Source organism: Macrosteles quadrilineatus, unplaced genomic scaffold (assembly GCF_028750875.1).
Source record: "Macrosteles quadrilineatus isolate MER2022 unplaced genomic scaffold, UCM_ALF_1.0 Scaffold_5__1_contigs__length_97177068, whole genome shotgun sequence".
Taxonomy (NCBI): Eukaryota; Metazoa; Arthropoda; class Insecta; order Hemiptera; family Cicadellidae; genus Macrosteles; species Macrosteles quadrilineatus.
The window spans coordinates 72854558-72873253 of record NW_026542598.1 but is presented as its reverse complement, the minus strand read 5'-3'; the positions used below and the strand labels follow the sequence as shown (position 1 = coordinate 72873253).

The 18696-nt window shown below is 40.4% G+C and overlaps 1 protein-coding gene across 1 annotated transcript in view; it reads right to left on the bottom strand.

The window, feature by feature from the left end:
* LOC128993926 (E3 ubiquitin-protein ligase MYCBP2-like) overlaps positions 1-18696 on the bottom strand; it is a 572029-nt gene that overhangs the window by 246360 nt on the left and 306973 nt on the right. The gene's annotated exons all lie outside the window — the stretch shown is intronic.

Here is an 18696-nt window from a genome sequence, read left to right as displayed (position 1 = left end):
TTTTTTGATTTCGACCTCAGGTTACAGGGAAACAATATAAAATTACAGGATAAACCTAGCAATAGCTTGATAATACACATATAAAACCAAACTGAAACAGCTAAGTTGTGAGAAATGCACTTTATCAAACGGTCTAGACGGATAAAAACCATTAAGAAAAGATATTTAAACTATAATTCTATGAAAACACGTTTTACAACAAACAATACTAACTTTGTTTGTAACTCGTAGACTTTGATTAGATGTTTAAGAATTATCAGGTGCCTATTACTGGGTTAAAGTTTTTTAAATTACATTAGTAAATACAGTATTAAATTAAATATTAGGTAGGCAATGCTCAATTAAAATTTACTGTAGCAGAAGACATTTTTTGTTGAGTGAAGACGGCAAAGGTTCAAACTATCTATTGTCTATACATAAGGGAAGCTATATGTAGTAATATACAATTAGTTTTATCTTTAAACAATGGTATATCTCACTTGAAGTATACTTTTAGCCTATTCTGTTACACATTTTTCACCTGGTACCCTATATGATTATCCGATAAGAAGACAAATAGTAGTGATAGCTTTTAAATCTCAAGGGTTCTGGGTAGATTCCAATTGAGGTCAACTTGGACCCAGACGCCATTTGTCATTGGGTTATCCAATAATGATGCCATCTGATAAAAGGTCAACGTTAGATAATATAATACTAGGTTTTGGATTGTCCCCTACAAAAAAAATCGTGACTATCAATAGCGTAATAACCAACAAAACAAATACATAAATTGGTATGGATATTTCATGATCCAAACATATTTAAGTTTTTACAGGCTGAGCGGCCTACCAACCTAATTATTCTGATTAACCAAATTTCCCCGGCTTACGTCAGAGGCGAGTTTGATGATGTCAAATCCCAGGTAGAACGATATCCCAAGTTGGAGGGTCTACGCCTCTGATATGTAAATCTGACAATCAGCGAACGCACTTTTGACTCATCAATAATACATCAACTGTCAGAACAGAATCCCCACCGTTGAGATTACCTGAAGCGATGATACGTGGTATTATGGTTCGATATTTATAGTAAAATGATATACGACACAAACAGAAACTCTAGGGTTTGGAAATCAAAATCAATATTCTCTGTATACAGTAGGAGGTAAATTGTTTTCAGTATGGTTATTTAGAGTTTCATTAGAAATAAAATGACGCTTTTGTAGAGTATTAAATATAAAATTACTAATAGTAATATGAGAATAACATATTCATTTTAATTGAAATAATAGTCTATTACAAGTGACTGTTACACTACTCGTAGAACAAGATCAGGGCTAAACGACAGTTTTGTGATAGGTTTTCATTACGGCAGCCACAAAGAAGGTAAGTTAAATCTTAAAAAGTTTACGACACTTCAATTAAACGTACAAAAACCATTTTTATGACCAGTTTTAAAGTTGACATTCTCAATGACATTGCTTAATTTAGCCAAACATACAAACTTCGCGCCGTATTGATATAATACTCAGATGAATTTAATCCTTCAAAAGATTTTCTTTGGATTGACATTTAAATTAGCAATCTAACTTTAGGTTTGACCAAATTCGGTAACAGAGCAGTTTTTACTTCATACCAAAGGTACAACAAATTCGTATATTAAGGAGTGCCTTACGGTGTTCTTAGTTAACGCACCGATGCGCTGATATCTGGGCTAGAAATCCAGGTTTGAAACCCACAATCCTTTTAGCGAATTTCCCATATAGGGAATAAGCCATTACCGTAGTACTCATGGTAAGACCTGGACCCGGGACCGATTTACTTTTTCGTTTTGAGGTCCCCAGAGACCAAAACACTATCCGTTCAAATTCATAAATATATATTTATATATGTGTCCGTTAGCGCGATAACTCAAGCAAAACTCATCCGAGTTTAATGAAATTTGGTACAAACGTGTAAACCTACGTTTATTCGAACGAGTTCGCGAACCAGCATGATCGGACTATGGGAACAGGCGTTTATGGGGGGGTTTTATGGGGTAAAAATTGGGTTTTCCTATTTTTAACCCAAAAAACTTAAAATTTAATATTTTCTTTCCAAACCATTTTGTAGAGCTTAAAAAAACAAATAATTTAGTATATTGAAGCGTTACTATGCGCCTAATGGTCACGGAGAAAATTAAAAAAAAAACTGTAAATTTAAAATTCCCATGTTATTCTTATGGAGAATAAGTAAACTGTTGTAATTTGCTTGTTTATGAACATATTTTTATCAAATTTGGAAAATGCATTTATTTCATTCTAAACTATTAACATTTTACAAAAAAAAAAACATTTTACCCTCCCTGTTGCAGCAAACCTAAGTACTCGTTAAATTAATGTTATTTAAATAGGGAATAAATGTGATATTTTTAAGGAGACATTTTTGTGTAAATCCAATCAAGCAAATGGAAATAGACCTTAAAATGGACCTTAGTTTGCAGGTTTGCTGCGGCGGGGGTAATATGATAAAAAAAGCCGTGAGCCGGCAGTTTGTGTCTCACTATAAACTAGGAGTTCCCCTTAGTAGAAAACAAAATAGGATAAGTACGAAATGCAAGGAGAACCCTCTCCAATTGGAAAACCTTCACTACAACTCAAATTAATAGTATGCCAAAGAATTAAAAACAACAACTAGAAAAAAAAAACATTCAAAAAACTAATCTTTACAAATACCTTTACCTTTTCCAATATAGATCCGACACAAAAATCCGAGAGGAAGAGGAGCGTCCCTTATCGAGTGACACGAGGAGTTTTGATTTTGTTGACACAAGGTGCCAGAGTAAACCTATAGGTTCGACGACCTTTGTCCCAAACCCCCGTGTTGTGGAATAGATCAACTTTGTATGCGGCTATGCCTCACAGTGCTTTGAAACACAATAAGCGTTATGTGATGCAAATACTGAAGATAAATCTAAAGGAAATACAAGTCACAACTAAAGTACAAGGTCTTTCAATGTCAAGGTTTGTAGCTACGTAGAATCAAAGAAAATAAAAATCTTGTAGAGGAAATATATAAAAAATAAACATAGCTGTTACCTGGAAATAAAATCTCAATCAGCTTAGGTGCTTATGTACAGTTCCACAGATTTAGTTAACAACAATGTTGAACATGTATCTGCTATGTGTGGTTGGTTATTTTTCAAGTGTGTGTCATGTTTGCTAAACTGGAGACAATTCTCATTGTCGTAGAGACATATTTTTTATCCTTTTTGTTTTCCATGTAGACAGACATTATCAGAATTATCACAAAGCAACACTGCATGCATTTATTCGGAGACTAAACCACGTTTTAAGGTTATTCAAGTCGACCACAAATTTGCAAGTGAAAGGGGAGTAATTCAATCAAAGGATTGGACTCAAAGTTATCGAGTTACTAGAATTTATCTTTTTCATAACGAAGGTTAATAATCTCCGTTGTTAGCGAGGTTAAGGAAAAACTGTTGAACGTTCGATGATCCATCAACACCCTTCAACTTCACGCTTATTTTCGCCTTCATTCCGACTCAATTTTCCTCCCCACTTCCCCCTGTCTTGGTGAACACCATTTAGTATTTCGTAATCTTTCACGCTTGGTAAATATACTTAAACTATACTTATATATTGCTTAATATATTAAGGAACAATCAAAAATACAGAAGAAAATTAAATAAATTGACTATAACATTATAATTGATGGAAGATACAATAGTACTACTAGCGTGCCGGAATGCATGGGCCTATATACACGTAACTCATTATAATGTACTATTCAACGTAGTGAATAAAATATTAACTGTATTCAAAAAATTAGCTTTGATTGAAAATATGTTAGTAATCAAAACATTATAATTGGTATATTTTTTTACTTATGTAAATCCTCCTACTAATGCCAGCCAGCAGCCATGGTGCGGATTTCAATCCTTTTATATCGAAAACATTCATCAGAAAAGAGAATATTTGCAAAAAATCATATCAGCTTACCCGCCTGTTTGTCTGATCGCCTTTTATATTTATTGAAATATAATGTTTAGAAAACGATATTATATTACATAAACAACAAAATAAAAATCAATCAATAGTATCAGGTATTCTTAATTACAACGCTTCATCGCTTCAGAACAATAAAGTATAACTGCTTTATTTGTAAAACAAACCTTCTATCTATAATCATCATACTATTCGCGCCGGTCTTAGAATGTGTCTATTTTTTCGATTATTCAACGCAATCCACCAATATTTTAATCATTGAACAACTAATTTAATAATCGTGCTAGCCTGTATGCTCGTATTTATTAAATAGTATTTATATAGGGTCGTATAAGGCATACCATGCACTTAAGGAAACTTTAAATTAGGCCTGATTGAAAAAAACCATAAAATAAAGTGAGGTTTTGTCAAGTAATAAAGTGGTGGGGACCAATGTCGGATAAATTGCTTGATTAACGGTGATTTGACGTTGGGTAGCCTGTCCGTGAATCTGTCACTAAGACACGTAGTTCACAACAGTACAGCATGTCGTTGTTATCCCAAGCTGCGAGGCTGGTGTTGTCGGGACAGTAGGATCAATTGCTTGATTAACAGTGATTTGACTTTGGGAAGCCTTGTCCGTGAGTCTGTCACCAGACACGTAGTTCACAACAGTACAGCATGTCGTTGTTTTGTCAAGCTGCGAGGCTGGTGTTGTCGGGACAGTAGGATCAATTGCTTGATTAACAGTGATTTGACTTTGGGAAGCCTTGTCCGTGAGTCTGTCACCAGACACGTAGTTCACAACAGTACAGCATGTCGTTGTTTTGTCAAGCTGCGAGGCTGGTGTTGTCAGGACAGTAGGATCAATTGCTTGATTAACAGTGATTTGACTTTGGGAAGCCTTGTCCGTGAGTCTGTCACCAGACACGTAGTTCACAACAGTACAGCATGTCGTTGTTATCCCAAGCTGCGAGGCTGGTGTTGTCAGGACAGTAGGATCAATTGCTTGATTAACTGTGATTTGACGTTGGGAAGCCTGTCTGTGAGTCGGTCACTGGACACGTAGTTCACAACAGTACAGCATGTCGTTGTTTTGTCAAGCTGCGAGGCTGGTGTTGTCAGGACAGTAGGATCAATTACTTGATTAACAGTGATTTGACTTTGGGAAGCCTTGTCCGTGAGTCTGTCACTAGACACGTAGTTCACAACAGTACAGCATGTCGTTGTTTTGTCAAGCTGCGAGGCTGGTGTTGTTAGGACAGTAGGATCAATTGCTTGATTAACAGTGATTTGACATTGGGAAGCCTGTCCATGAGTCTGTCACTAGACACGTAGTTCACAACAGTACAGCATGTCGTTGTTTTGTCAAGCTGCGAGGCTGGTGTTGTCAGGACAGTAGGATCAATTGCTTGATTAACTGTGATTTGACGTTGGGAAGCCTGTCTGTGAGTCTGTCCCTGGACACGTAGTTCACAACAGTACAGCATGTCGTTGTTTTGTCAAGCTGCGAGGCTGGTGTTGTCAGGACAGTAGGATCAATCTATCTATATATATAATACGCTAAGCCGATTTTTGTAAACAGAACTCCTCTCTCATTTTTGGACCGATTTTGATGATTAAAGTGTCAAATGAATGGCCCTGATCTGTAGTTTTGCAAAGTCTTTTTTGTTTTTTGAAATCTTTATTAGTTTGGGCAGGATCTTCCATCAAAGTTGGATTTTCTCCCATAAGATTAACATCGGGGAACTAAATATTTAATTTTAAACTTTGTCTCCATTAATTTGAGAGAACGACTGGGCGTAGAAACTTGGTAGGGGTGTCCAAAGAAAGGTCTTGGTCTCTAGATGAGTTACCAAAAGAAAAACTTAGTGAATCCCGTTAGGGCTCCGCCCCAGAAGCCCTTAAAGATCCCCCCACAGATTTGTTTACATTTTGTCCATGTGGATAATACTTTTTAATGAAACAGCTGTTAATTTTTGGATTGTATTTTAAACAACACACATTTATTGGGAGTTACTGAATTGTCCAAAAGAAGTATTTGCAATGTTATTTTCTGATTTTAAAATTGATTTTCTTCTGTATCATGTCATATTTTGCAATATAACGTTCCATTACGAAATCAGTGGAAAATCCTTTTATCACAGTAACTCTTATTTAACAATTATTTCTTATTGAACTATCTTATATCTATTGTACGGGTTGGTGTATGCCTTTTTCACCACTTTTGGCTATATTTTATCATATTACTCTAGACAGATCATCATATTTTATCATATTACTCTAGACAGATCATCATAGGTTCGTGAGATTATTGTCATACATGTTTTCAATCATTGGAAAAATCTTAGATTGTGTAATACAATACAAAATAATACAAGTGCAGAAGTGTCTTTTAGCTTTAACATTAACCCCACAACCGATTTCTCAAAACTATACTAGAGGGTAATTCATTGACACAGAAGTACGATATGAACTGATGCAACGTGACGAAGGAAAAATCAAACTTACACTGTGGCGGATAGACCTCCCTTTCAAGTTATAACGTGTCTCCTCAACAAACAGATATTTTCTCTCAAATAAAATCATAGATTAATCTTTATTACACTGATGAAATCGGGGAAGTTTTTAACTAAAAAAGATCCACCAATACGATTTTAATACTATAACTTAGGTTCTTCCAAAGTATGGGAAATATTTTATTCGTTGAATGATCGACAATATTTGGTAACTAACGCAATTAATATCATTAATTGTTTTTACACTTATTGATCTTTAAACAATGCTAAATGCTCAAAATATGTATAATTTCACTCAATTTTTCGCAGTTAGATGAATTAGCGTAAGCCTTAAAAGTAACCGTCGATTTCGACGGGTTTCACCTAGTTACTTGATTAACAGTGATTTGACTTTGGGAAGCCTTGTCCGTGAGTCTGTCACTAGACACGTAGTTCACAACAGTACAGCATGTCGTTGTTTTGTCAAGCTGCGAGGCTGGTGTTGTTAGGACAGTAGATCAATTGCTTGAGTGATTTGACGTTGGGAAGCCTTGTCCGTGAGTCTGTCACTAGACACGTAGTTCACAACAGTACAGCATGTCGTTGTTTTGTCAAGCTGCGAGGCTGGTGTTGTCAGGACAGTAGGATCAATTGCTTGATTAACAGTGATTTGACTTTGGGAAGCCTTGTCCGTGAGTCTGTCACTAGACACGTAGTTCACAACAGTACAGCATGTCGTTGTTTTGTCAAGCTGCGAGGCTGGTGTTGTCAGGACAGTAGGATCAATTGCTTGATTAACAGTGATTTGACTTTGGGAAGCCTTGTCCGTGAGTCTGTCACTAGACACGTGGTTCACAACAGTACAGCATGTCGTTGTTATCCCAAGCTGCGAGGCTGGTGTTGTCAGGACAGTAGGATCAATTGCTTGATTAACAGTGATTTGACATTGGGAAGCCTGTCCGTGAGTCTGTCATCAGACACGTAGTTCACAACAGTACAGCATGTCGTTGTTTTGTCAAGCTGCGAGGCTGGTGTTGTCGGGACAGTAGGATCAATGCTTGATTAACAGTGATTTGACTTTGGGAAGCCTTGTCCGTGAGTCTGTCACTAGACAAGTAGTTCACAACAGTACAGCATGTCGTTGTTTTGTCAAGCTGCGAGGCTGGTGTTGTCAGGACAGTATGATCAATTGCTTGATTAACGGTGATTTGACTTTGGGAAGCCTTGTCCGTGAGTCTGTCACTAGACACGTTGTTCACAACAGTACAGCATGTCGTTGTTTTGTCAAGCTGCGAGGCTGGTGTTGTCAGGACAGTAGGATCAATTGCTTGATTAACAATGATTTGACATTGGGAAGCCTGTCCGTGAGTCTGTCACCAGACACGTAGTTCACAACAGTACAGCATGTCGTTGTTTTGTCAAGCTGCGAGGCTGGTGTTGTAAGGACAGTAGGATCAATTGCTTGATTAACGGTGATTTGACGTTGGAAAGCATGTCCATGAGTCTGTCACTAGACACGTAGTTCACAACAGTACAGCATGTCGTTGTTTTGTCAAGCTGCGAGGCTGGTGTTGTGAGGACAGTAGGATCAATTGCTTGATTAACAGTGATTTGACGTTGGAAAGCATGTCCATGAGTCTGTCACTAGACACGTAGTTCACAACAGTACAGCTTGTCGTTGTTTTGTCAAGCTGCAAGGCTGGTGTTGTTAGGACAGTAGATCAATTGCTTGAGTGATTTGACGTTGGGAAGCCTGTCCGTGAGTCTGTCACTAGACACGTAGTTCACAACTGTACAGCATGTCGTTGTTTTGTCAAGCTGCAAGGCTGGTGTTGTCAGGACAATAGGATCAATTGCTTGATTAACAGTGATTTGACGTTGGAAAGCATGTCCATGAGTCTGTCACTAGACACGTAGTTCACAACAGTACAGCATGTCGCTGTTTTGTCAAGCTGCGAGGCTGGTGTTGTTAGGACAGTAGATCAATTGCTTGAGTGATGTGACGTTGGGAAGCCTGTCCGTGAGTCTGTCACTAGAGACGTAGTTCACAACTGTACAGCATGTCGTTGTTTTGTCAAGCTGCAAGGCTGGTGTTGTTAGGACAGTAGGATCAATTGCTTGATTAACAGTGATTTGACGTTGGAAAGCATGTCCATGAGTCTGTCCCTGGACACGTAGTTCACAACTGTACAGCATGTCGTTGTTTTGTCAAGCTGCAAGGCTGGTGTTGTTAGGACAGTAGGATCAATTGCTTGATTAACAGTGATTTGACGTTGGAAAGCATGTCCATGAGTCTGTCCCTGGACACGTAGTTCACAACAGTACAGCATGTCGCTGTTTTGTCAAGCTGCGAGGCTGGTGTTGTTAGGACAGTAGATCAATTGCTTGAGTGATGTGACGTTGGGAAGCCTGTCCGTGAGTCTGTCACTAGAGACGTAGTTCACAACTGTACAGCATGTCGTTGTTTTGTCAAGCTGCAAGGCTGGTGTTGTTAGGACAGTAGGATCAATTGCTTGATTAACAGTGATTTGACGTTGGAAAGCATGTCCATGAGTCTGTCCCTGGACACGTAGTTCACAACTGTACAGCATGTCGTTGTATTGTCAAGCTGCAAGGCTGGTGTTGTTAGGACAGTAGGATCAATTGCTTGATTAACAGTGATTTGACGTTGGAAAGCATGTCCATGAGTCTGTCCCTGGACACGTAGTTCACAACAGTACAGCATGTCGTTGTTTTGTCAAGCTGCAAAGGCTGGTGTTGTCAGGACAGTAGGATCAATTGCTTGATTAACAGTGATTTGACGTTGGAAAGCATGTCCATGAGTCTGTCCCTGGACACGTAGCTCACAACTGTACAGCATGTCGTTGTTTTGTCAAGCTGCAAGGCTGGTGTTGTTAGGACAGTAGGATCAATTGCTTGATTAACAGTGATTTGACGTTGGAAAGCATGTCCATGAGTCTGTCCCTGGACACGTAGTTCACAACTGTACAGCATGTCGTTGTTTTGTCAAGCTGCAAGGCTGGTGTTGTTAGGACAGTAGGATCAATTGCTTGATTAACTGTGATTTGACGTTGGGAAGCCTGTTTGTGAGTCTGTCCCTGGACACGTAGTTCACAACTGTACAGCATGTCGTTGTTTTGTCAAGCTGCAAGGCTGGTGTTGTTAGGACAGTAGGATCAATTGCTTGATTAACAGTGATTTGACGTTGGGAAGCATGTCCATGAGTCTGTCCCTGAACACGTAGTTCACAACTGTACAGCATGTCGTTGTTTTGTCAAGCTGCAAGGCTGGTGTTGTTAGGACAGTAGGATCAATTGCTTGATTAACAGTGATTTGACGTTGGGAAGCCTGTCTGTGAGTCTGTCCCTGGACACGTAGTTCACAACTGTACAGCATGTCGTTGTTTTGTCAAGCTGCAAGGCTGGTGTTGTTAGGACAGTAGGATCAATTGCTTGATTAACAGTGATTTGACGTTGGGAAGCCTGGCCATGAGTCTGTCACTAGACACGTAGTTCACAACAGTACAGCATGTCGTTGTTTTGTCAAGCTGCAAGGCTGGTGTTGTTAGGACAGTAGGATCAATTGCTTGATTAACAGTGATTTGACGTTGGAAAGCATGTCCATGAGTCTGTCCCTGGACACGTAGTTCACAACAGTACAGCATGTCGTTGTTTTGTCAAGCTACGAGGCTGGTGTTGTCAGGACAGTAGGATCAATTGCTTGATTAACAGTGATTTGACGTTGGAAAGCATGTCCATGAGTCTGTCCCTGGACACGTAGTTCACAACAGTACAGCATGTCGTTGTTTTGTCAAGCTGCGAGGCTGGTGTTGTTAGGACAGTAGATCAATTGCTTGAGTGATTTGACGTTGGGAAGCCTGTCCGTGAGTCTGTCACTAGACACGTAGTTCACAACTGTACAGCATGTCGTTGTTTTGTCAAGCTGCAAGGCTGGTGTTGTCAGGACAGTAGGATCAATTGCTTGATTAACAGTGATTTGACGTTGGAAAGCATGTCCATGAGTCTGTCACTAGACACGTAGTTCACAACAGTACAGCATGCCGTTGTTTTGTCAAGCTGCGAGGCTGGTGTTGTTAGGACAGTAGATCAATTGCTTGAGTGATGTGACGTTGGGAAGCCTGTCCATGAGTCTGTCACTAGACACGTAGTTCACAACTGTACAGCATGTCGTTGTTTTGTCAAGCTGCAAGGCTGGTGTTGTTAGGACAGTAGGATCAATTGCTTGATTAACAGTGATTTGACGTTGGAAAGCATGTCCATGAGTCTGTCCCTGGACACGTAGTTCACAACTGTACAGCATGTCGTTGTTTTGTCAAGCTGCAAGGCTGGTGTTGTTAGGACAGTAGGATCAATTGCTTGATTAACAGTGATTTGACGTTGGGAAGCCTGTCCGTGAGTCTGTCACTAGACACGTAGTTCACAACAGTACAGCATGCCGTTGTTTTGTCAAGCTGCGAGGCTGGTGTTGTTAGGACAGTAGATCAATTGCTTGAGTGATGTGACGTTGGGAAGCCTGTCCATGAGTCTGTCACTAGACACGTAGTTCACAACAGTACAGCATGTCGTTGTTTTGTCAAGCTGCGAGGCTGGTGTTGTCAGGACAGTAGGATCAATTGCTTGATTAACTGTGATTTGACGTTGGGAAGCCTGTCTGTGAGTCTGTCCCTGGACACGTAGTTCACAACAGTACAGCATGTCGTTGTTTTGTCAAGCTGCGAGGCTGGTGTTGTCAGGACAGTAGGATCAATCTATCTATATATATAATACGCTAAGCCGATTTTTGTAAACAGAACTCCTCTCTCATTTTTGGACCGATTTTGATGATTAAAGTGTCAAATGAATGGCCCTGATCTGTAGTTTTGCAAAGTCTTTTTTGTTTTTTGAAATCTTTATTAGTTTGGGCAGGATCTTCCATCAAAGTTGGATTTTCTCCTATAAGATTAACATCGGGGAACTAAATATTTAATTTTAAACTTTGTCTCCATTAATTTGAGAGAACGACTGGGCGTAGAAACTTGGTAGGGGTGTCCAAAGAAAGGTCTTGGTCTCTAGATGAGTTACCAAAAGAAAAACTTAGTGAATCCCGTTAGGGCTCCGCCCCAGAAGCCCTTAAAGATCCCCCCACAGATTTGTTTACATTTTGTCCATGTGGATAATACTTTTTAATGAAACAGCTGTTAATTTTTGGATTGTATTTTAAACAACACACATTTATTGGGAGTTACTGAATTGTCCAAAAGAAGTATTTGCAATGTTATTTTCTGATTTTAAAATTGATTTTCTTCTGTATCATGTCATATTTTGCAATATAACGTTCCATTACGAAATCAGTGGAAAATCCTTTTATCACAGTAACTCTTATTTAACAATTATTTCTTATTGAACTATCTTATATCTATTGTACGGGTTGGTGTATGCCTTTTTCACCACTTTTGGCTATATTTTATCATATTACTCTAGACAGATCATCATAGGTTCGTGAGATTATTGTCATACATGTTTTCAATCATTGGAAAAATCTTAGATTGTGTAATACAATACAAAATAATACAAGTGCAGAAGTGTCTTTTAGCTTTAACATTAACCCCACAACCGATTTCTCAAAACTATACTAGAGGGTAATTCATTGACACAGAAGTACGATATGAACTGATGCAACGTGACGAAGGAAAAATCAAACTTACACTGTGGCGGATAGACCTCCCTTTCAAGTTATAACGTGTCTCCTCAACAAACAGATATTTTCTCTCAAATAAAATCATAGATTAATCTTTATTACACTGATGAAATCGGGGAAGTTTTTAACTAAAAAAGATCCACCAATACGATTTTAATACTATAACTTAGGTTCTTCCAAAGTATGGGAAATATTTTATTCGTTGAATGATCGACAATATTTGGTAACTAACGCAATTAATATCATTAATTGTTTTTACACTTATTGATCTTTAAACAATGCTAAATGCTCAAAATATGTATAATTTCACTCAATTTATCGCAGTTAGATGAATTAGCGTAAGCCTTAAAAGTAACCGTCGATTTCGACGGGTTTCACCTAGTTACTTGATTAACAGTGATTTGACTTTGGGAAGCCTTGTCCGTGAGTCTGTCACTAGACACGTAGTTCACAACAGTACAGCATGTCGTTGTTTTGTCAAGCTGCGAGGCTGGTGTTGTCAGGACAGTAGGATCAATTGCTTGATTAACAGTGATTTGACTTTGGGAAGCCTTGTCCGTGAGTCTGTCACTAGACACGTAGTTCACAACAGTACAGAATGTCGTTGTTTTGTCAAGCTGCGAGGCTGGTGTTGTCAGGACAGTAGGATCAATTGCTTGATTAACAGTGATTTGACTTTGGGAAGCCTTGTCCGTGAGTCTGTCACTAGACACGTGGTTCACAACAGTACAGCATGTCGTTGTTATCCCAAGCTGCGAGGCTGGTGTTGTCAGGACAGTAGGATCAATTGCTTGATTAACAGTGATTTGACATTGGGAAGCCTGTCCGTGAGTCTGTCATCAGACACGTAGTTCACAACAGTACAGCATGTCGTTGTTTTGTCAAGCTGCGAGGCTGGTGTTGTCGGGACAGTAGGATCAATGCTTGATTAACAGTGATTTGACTTTGGGAAGCCTTGTCCGTGAGTCTGTCACTAGACAAGTAGTTCACAACAGTACAGCATGTCGTTGTTTTGTCAAGCTGCGAGGCTGGTGTTGTCAGGACAGTATGATCAATTGCTTGATTAACGGTGATTTGACTTTGGGAAGCCTTGTCCGTGAGTCTGTCACTAGACACGTTGTTCACAACAGTACAGCATGTCGTTGTTTTGTCAAGCTGCGAGGCTGGTGTTGTCAGGACAGTAGGATCAATTGCTTGATTAACAATGATTTGACATTGGGAAGCCTGTCCGTGAGTCTGTCACCAGACACGTAGTTCACAACAGTACAGCATGTCGTTGTTTTGTCAAGCTGCGAGGCTGGTGTTGTGAGGACAGTAGGATCAATTGCTTGATTAACGGTGATTTGACGTTGGAAAGCATGTCCATGAGTCTGTCACTAGACACGTAGTTCACAACAGTACAGCATGTCGTTGTTTTGTCAAGCTGCGAGGCTGGTGTTGTGAGGACAGTAGGATCAATTGCTTGATTAACAGTGATTTGACGTTGGAAAGCATGTCCATGAGTCTGTCACTAGACACGTAGTTCACAACAGTACAGCATGTCGTTGTTTTGTCAAGCTGCAAGGCTGGTGTTGTTAGGACAGTAGATCAATTGCTTGAGTGATTTGACGTTGGGAAGCCTGTCCGTGAGTCTGTCACTAGACACGTAGTTCACAACAGTACAGCATGTCGTTGTTTTGTCAAGCTGCGAGGCTGGTGTTGTTAGGACAACAGATCAATTGCTTGGGTGATTTGACGTTGGGAAGCCTGTCCGTGAGTCTGTCACTAGACACGTAGTTCACAACAGTACAGCATGTCGTTGTTTTGTCAAGCTGCGAGGCTGGTGTTGTTAGGACAGTAGATCAATTGCTTGAGTGATTTGACGTTGGGAAGCCTGTCCGTGAGTCTGTCACTAGACACGTAGTTCACAACAGTACAGCATGTCGTTGTTTTGTCAAGCTGCGAGGCTGGTGTTGTTAGGACAACAGATCAATTGCTTGGGTGATTTGACGTTGGGAAGCCTGTCCGTGAGTCTGTCACTAGACACGTAGTTCACAACTGTACAGCATGTCGTTGTTTTGTCAAGCTGCAAGGCTGGTGTTGTCAAGACGGTAGGATCAATTGCTTGATTAACAGTGATTTGACGTTGGAAAGCATGTCCATGAGTCTGTCACTAGACACGTAGTTCACAACAGTACAGCATGTCGTTGTTTTGTCAAGCTGCGAGGCTGGTGTTGTTAGGACAGTAGATCAATTGCTTGAGTGATTTGACGTTGGGAAGCCTGTCCGTGAGTCTGTCACTAGACACGTAGTTCACAACTGTACAGCATGTCGTTGTTTTGTCAAGCTGCAAGGCTGGTGTTGTCAGGACAATAGGATCAATTGCTTGATTAACAGTGATTTGACGTTGGAAAGCATGTCCATGAGTCTGTCACTAGACACGTAGTTCACAACAGTACAGCATGTCGCTGTTTTGTCAAGCTGCGAGGCTGGTGTTGTTAGGACAGTAGATCAATTGCTTGAGTGATGTGACGTTGGGAAGCCTGTCCGTGAGTCTGTCACTAGAGACGTAGTTCACAACTGTACAGCATGTCGTTGTTTTGTCAAGCTGCAAGGCTGGTGTTGTTAGGACAGTAGGATCAATTGCTTGATTAACAGTGATTTGACGTTGGAAAGCATGTCCATGAGTCTGTCCCTGGACACGTAGTTCACAACTGTACAGCATGTCGTTGTTTTGTCAAGCTGCAAGGCTGGTGTTGTTAGGACAGTAGGATCAATTGCTTGATTAACAGTGATTTGACGTTGGAAAGCATGTCCATGAGTCTGTCCCTGGACACGTAGTTCACAACTGTACAGCATGTCGTTGTTTTGTCAAGCTGCAAGGCTGGTGTTGTTAGGACAGTAGGATCAATTGCTTGATTAACTGTGATTTGACGTTGGGAAGCCTGTTTGTGAGTCTGTCCCTGGACACGTAGTTCACAACTGTACAGCATGTCGTTGTTTTGTCAAGCTGCAAGGCTGGTGTTGTTAGGACAGTAGGATCAATTGCTTGATTAACAGTGATTTGACGTTGGAAAGCATGTCCATGAGTCTGTCCCTGGACACGTAGCTCACAACTGTACAGCATGTCGTTGTTTTGTCAAGCTGCAAGGCTGGTGTTGTTAGGACAGTAGGATCAATTGCTTGATTAACAGTGATTTGACGTTGGAAAGCATGTCCATGAGTCTGTCCCTGGACACGTAGTTCACAACTGTACAGCATGTCGTTGTTTAGTCAAGCTGCAAGGCTGGTGTTGTTAGGACAGTAGGATCAATTGCTTGATTAACTGTGATTTGACGTTGGGAAGCCTGTCTGTGAGTCTGTCCCTGGACAAGAAGTTCACAACTGTACAGCATGTCGTTGTTTTGTCAAGCTGCAAGGCTGGTGTTGTTAGGACAGTAGGATCAATTGCTTGATTAACAGTGATTTGACGTTGGAAAGCATGTCCATGAGTCTGTCCCTGGACACGTAGTTCACAACTGTACAGCATGTCGTTGTTTTGTCAAGCTGCAAGGCTGGTGTTGTTAGGACAGTAGGATCAATTGCTTGATTAACAGTGATTTGACGTTGGGAAGCCTGTCCATGAGTCTGTCACTAGACACGTAGTTCACAACAGTACAGCATGTCGTTGTTTTGTCAAGCTGCAAGGCTGGTGTTGTTAGGACAGTAGGATCAATTGCTTGATTAACAGTGATTTGACGTTAGAAAACATGTCCATGAGTCTGTCCCTGGACACGTAGTTCACAACAGTACAGCATGTCGTTGTTTTGTCAAGCTACGAGGCTGGTGTTGTCAGAACAGTAGGATCAATTGCTTGATTAACAGTGATTTGACGTTGGAAAGCATGTCCATGAGTCTGTCCCTGGACACGTAGTTCACAACAGTACAGCATGTCGTTGTTTTGTCAAGCTGCGAGGCTGGTGTTGTTAGGACAGTAGATCAATTGCTTGAGTGATTTGACGTTGGGAAGCCTGTCCGTGAGTCTGTCACTAGACACGTAGTTCACAACTGTACAGCATGTCGTTGTTTTATCAAGCTGCAAGGCTGGTGTTGTTAGGACAGTAGGATCAATTGCTTGATTAACAGTGATTTGACGTTGGAAAGCATGTCCATGAGTCTGTCCCTGGACACGTAGTTCACAACTGTACAGCATGTCGTTGTTTTGTCAAGCTGCAAGGCTGGTGTTGTTAGGACAGTAGGATCAATTGCTTGATTAACAGTGATTTGACGTTGGAAAGCATGTCCATGAGTCTGTCCCTGGACACGTAGTTCACAACTGTACAGCATGTCGTTGTTTTGTCAAGCTGCAAGGCTGGTGTTGTTAGGACAGTAGGATCAATTGCTTGATTAACAGTGATTTGACGTTGGAAAGCCTGTCCATGAGTCTGTCACTAGACACGTAGTTCACAACTGTACAGCATGTCGTTGTTTTGTCAAGCTGCAAGGCTGGTGTTGTTAGGACAGTAGGATCAATTGCTTGATTAACAGTGATTTGACGTTGGAAAGCATGTCCATGAGTCTGTCCCTGGACACGTAGTTCACAACTGTACAGCATGTCGTTGTTTTGTCAAGCTGCAAGGCTGGTGTTGTTAGGACAGTAGGATCAATTGCTTGATTAACAGTGATTTGACGTTGGAAAGCATGTCCATGAGTCTGTCCCTGGACACGTAGTTCACAACTGTACAGCATGTCGTTGTTTTGTCAAGCTGCAAGGCTGGTGTTGTTAGGACAGTAGGATCAATTGCTTGATTAACAGTGATTTGACGTTGGAAAGCATGTCCATGAGTCTGTCCCTGGACACGTAGTTCACAACAGTACAGCATGTCGTTGTTTTGTCAAGCTGCAAGGCTGGTGTTGTCAGGACAGTAGGATCAATTGCTTGATTAACAGTGATTTGACGTTGGAAAGCATGTCCATGAGTCTGTCCCTGGACACGTAGCTCACAACTGTACAGCATGTCGTTGTTTTGTCAAGCTGCAAGGCTGGTGTTGTTAGGACAGTAGGATCAATTGCTTGATTAACAGTGATTTGACGTTGGAAAGCATGTCCATGAGTCTGTCCCTGGACACGTAGTTCACAACTGTACAGCATGTCGTTGTTTTGTCAAGCTGCAAGGCTGGTGTTGTTAGGACAGTAGGATCAATTGCTTGATTAACTGTGATTTGACGTTGGGAAGCCTGTCTGTGAGTCTGTCCCTGGACAAGAAGTTCACAACTGTACAGCATGTCGTTGTTTTGTCAAGCTGCAAGGCTGGTGTTGTTAGGACAGTAGGATCAATTGCTTGATTAACAGTGATTTGACGTTGGAAAGCATGTCCATGAGTCTGTCCCTGGACACGTAGTTCACAACTGTACAGCATGTCGTTGTTTTGTCAAGCTGCAAGGCTGGTGTTGTTAGGACAGTAGGATCAATTGCTTGATTAACAGTGATTTGACGTTGGGAAGCCTGTCCATGAGTCTGTCACTAGACACGTAGTTCACAACAGTACAGCATGTCGTTGTTTTGTCAAGCTGCAAGGCTGGTGTTGTTAGGACAGTAGGATCAATTGCTTGATTAACAGTCATTTGACGTTGGAAAGCATGTCCATGAGTCTGTCCCTGGACACGTAGTTCACAACAGTACAGCATGTCGTTGTTTTGTCAAGCTACGAGGCTGGTGTTGTCAGGACAGTAGGATCAATTGCTTGATTAACAGTCATTTGACGTTGGAAAGCATGTCCATGAGTCTGTCTCTGGACACGTAGTTCACAACAGTACAGCATGTCGTTGTTTTGTCAAGCTGCGAGGCTGGTGTTGTCAGGACAGTAGGATCAATTGCTTGATTAACAGTGATTTGACGTTGGAAAGCATGTCCATGAGTCTGTCCCTGGACACGTAGTTCACAACAGTACAGCATGTCGTTGTTTTGTCAAGCTACGAGGCTGGTGTTGTCAGGACAGTAGGATCAATTGCTTGATTAACGGTGATTATTTGTCGTTGGGAAGGCTGTCTATACAATCAAGTTGCTCATTGAGTTTGCCTCGGATTAAATTGGCATATTTAAAAGAAAAATTGGCATTCCGTCAATGAATAAATTTAATATATAGTTTTTTACCTTTCTACAAATTTTTAAATGTAAATTAAAAGTCTACATTGTCAATATTGTAGATGGCCTCAGTTACATGAGGAAAATTAATGGTTGTCATTATAGTTGTAAATACGCCTTTTTCTCTAAATATTATAAAAATTAGGCATAACGCACGAGGGCTATCAAATATTCAAAGTCGAAAATACAAAAGCGATAACAACATAGAAAGTAAAGTCCGTAATTTTAAAATTAAATTTGATTCGATCACTTTATAACGCGAACGCATTCATGAACAATTGGTTCAAGGGATTTAATTAGCTAAAAAGCATCATAAAAGTAATTAGTTTACCTCTTGATGGACTGCAAACATCACAATACCTGGAACAATAATTAAATATATTAATAAACCCTAATACAGATTGTTTTAACATGGTTACACGTGCATGCTTATAT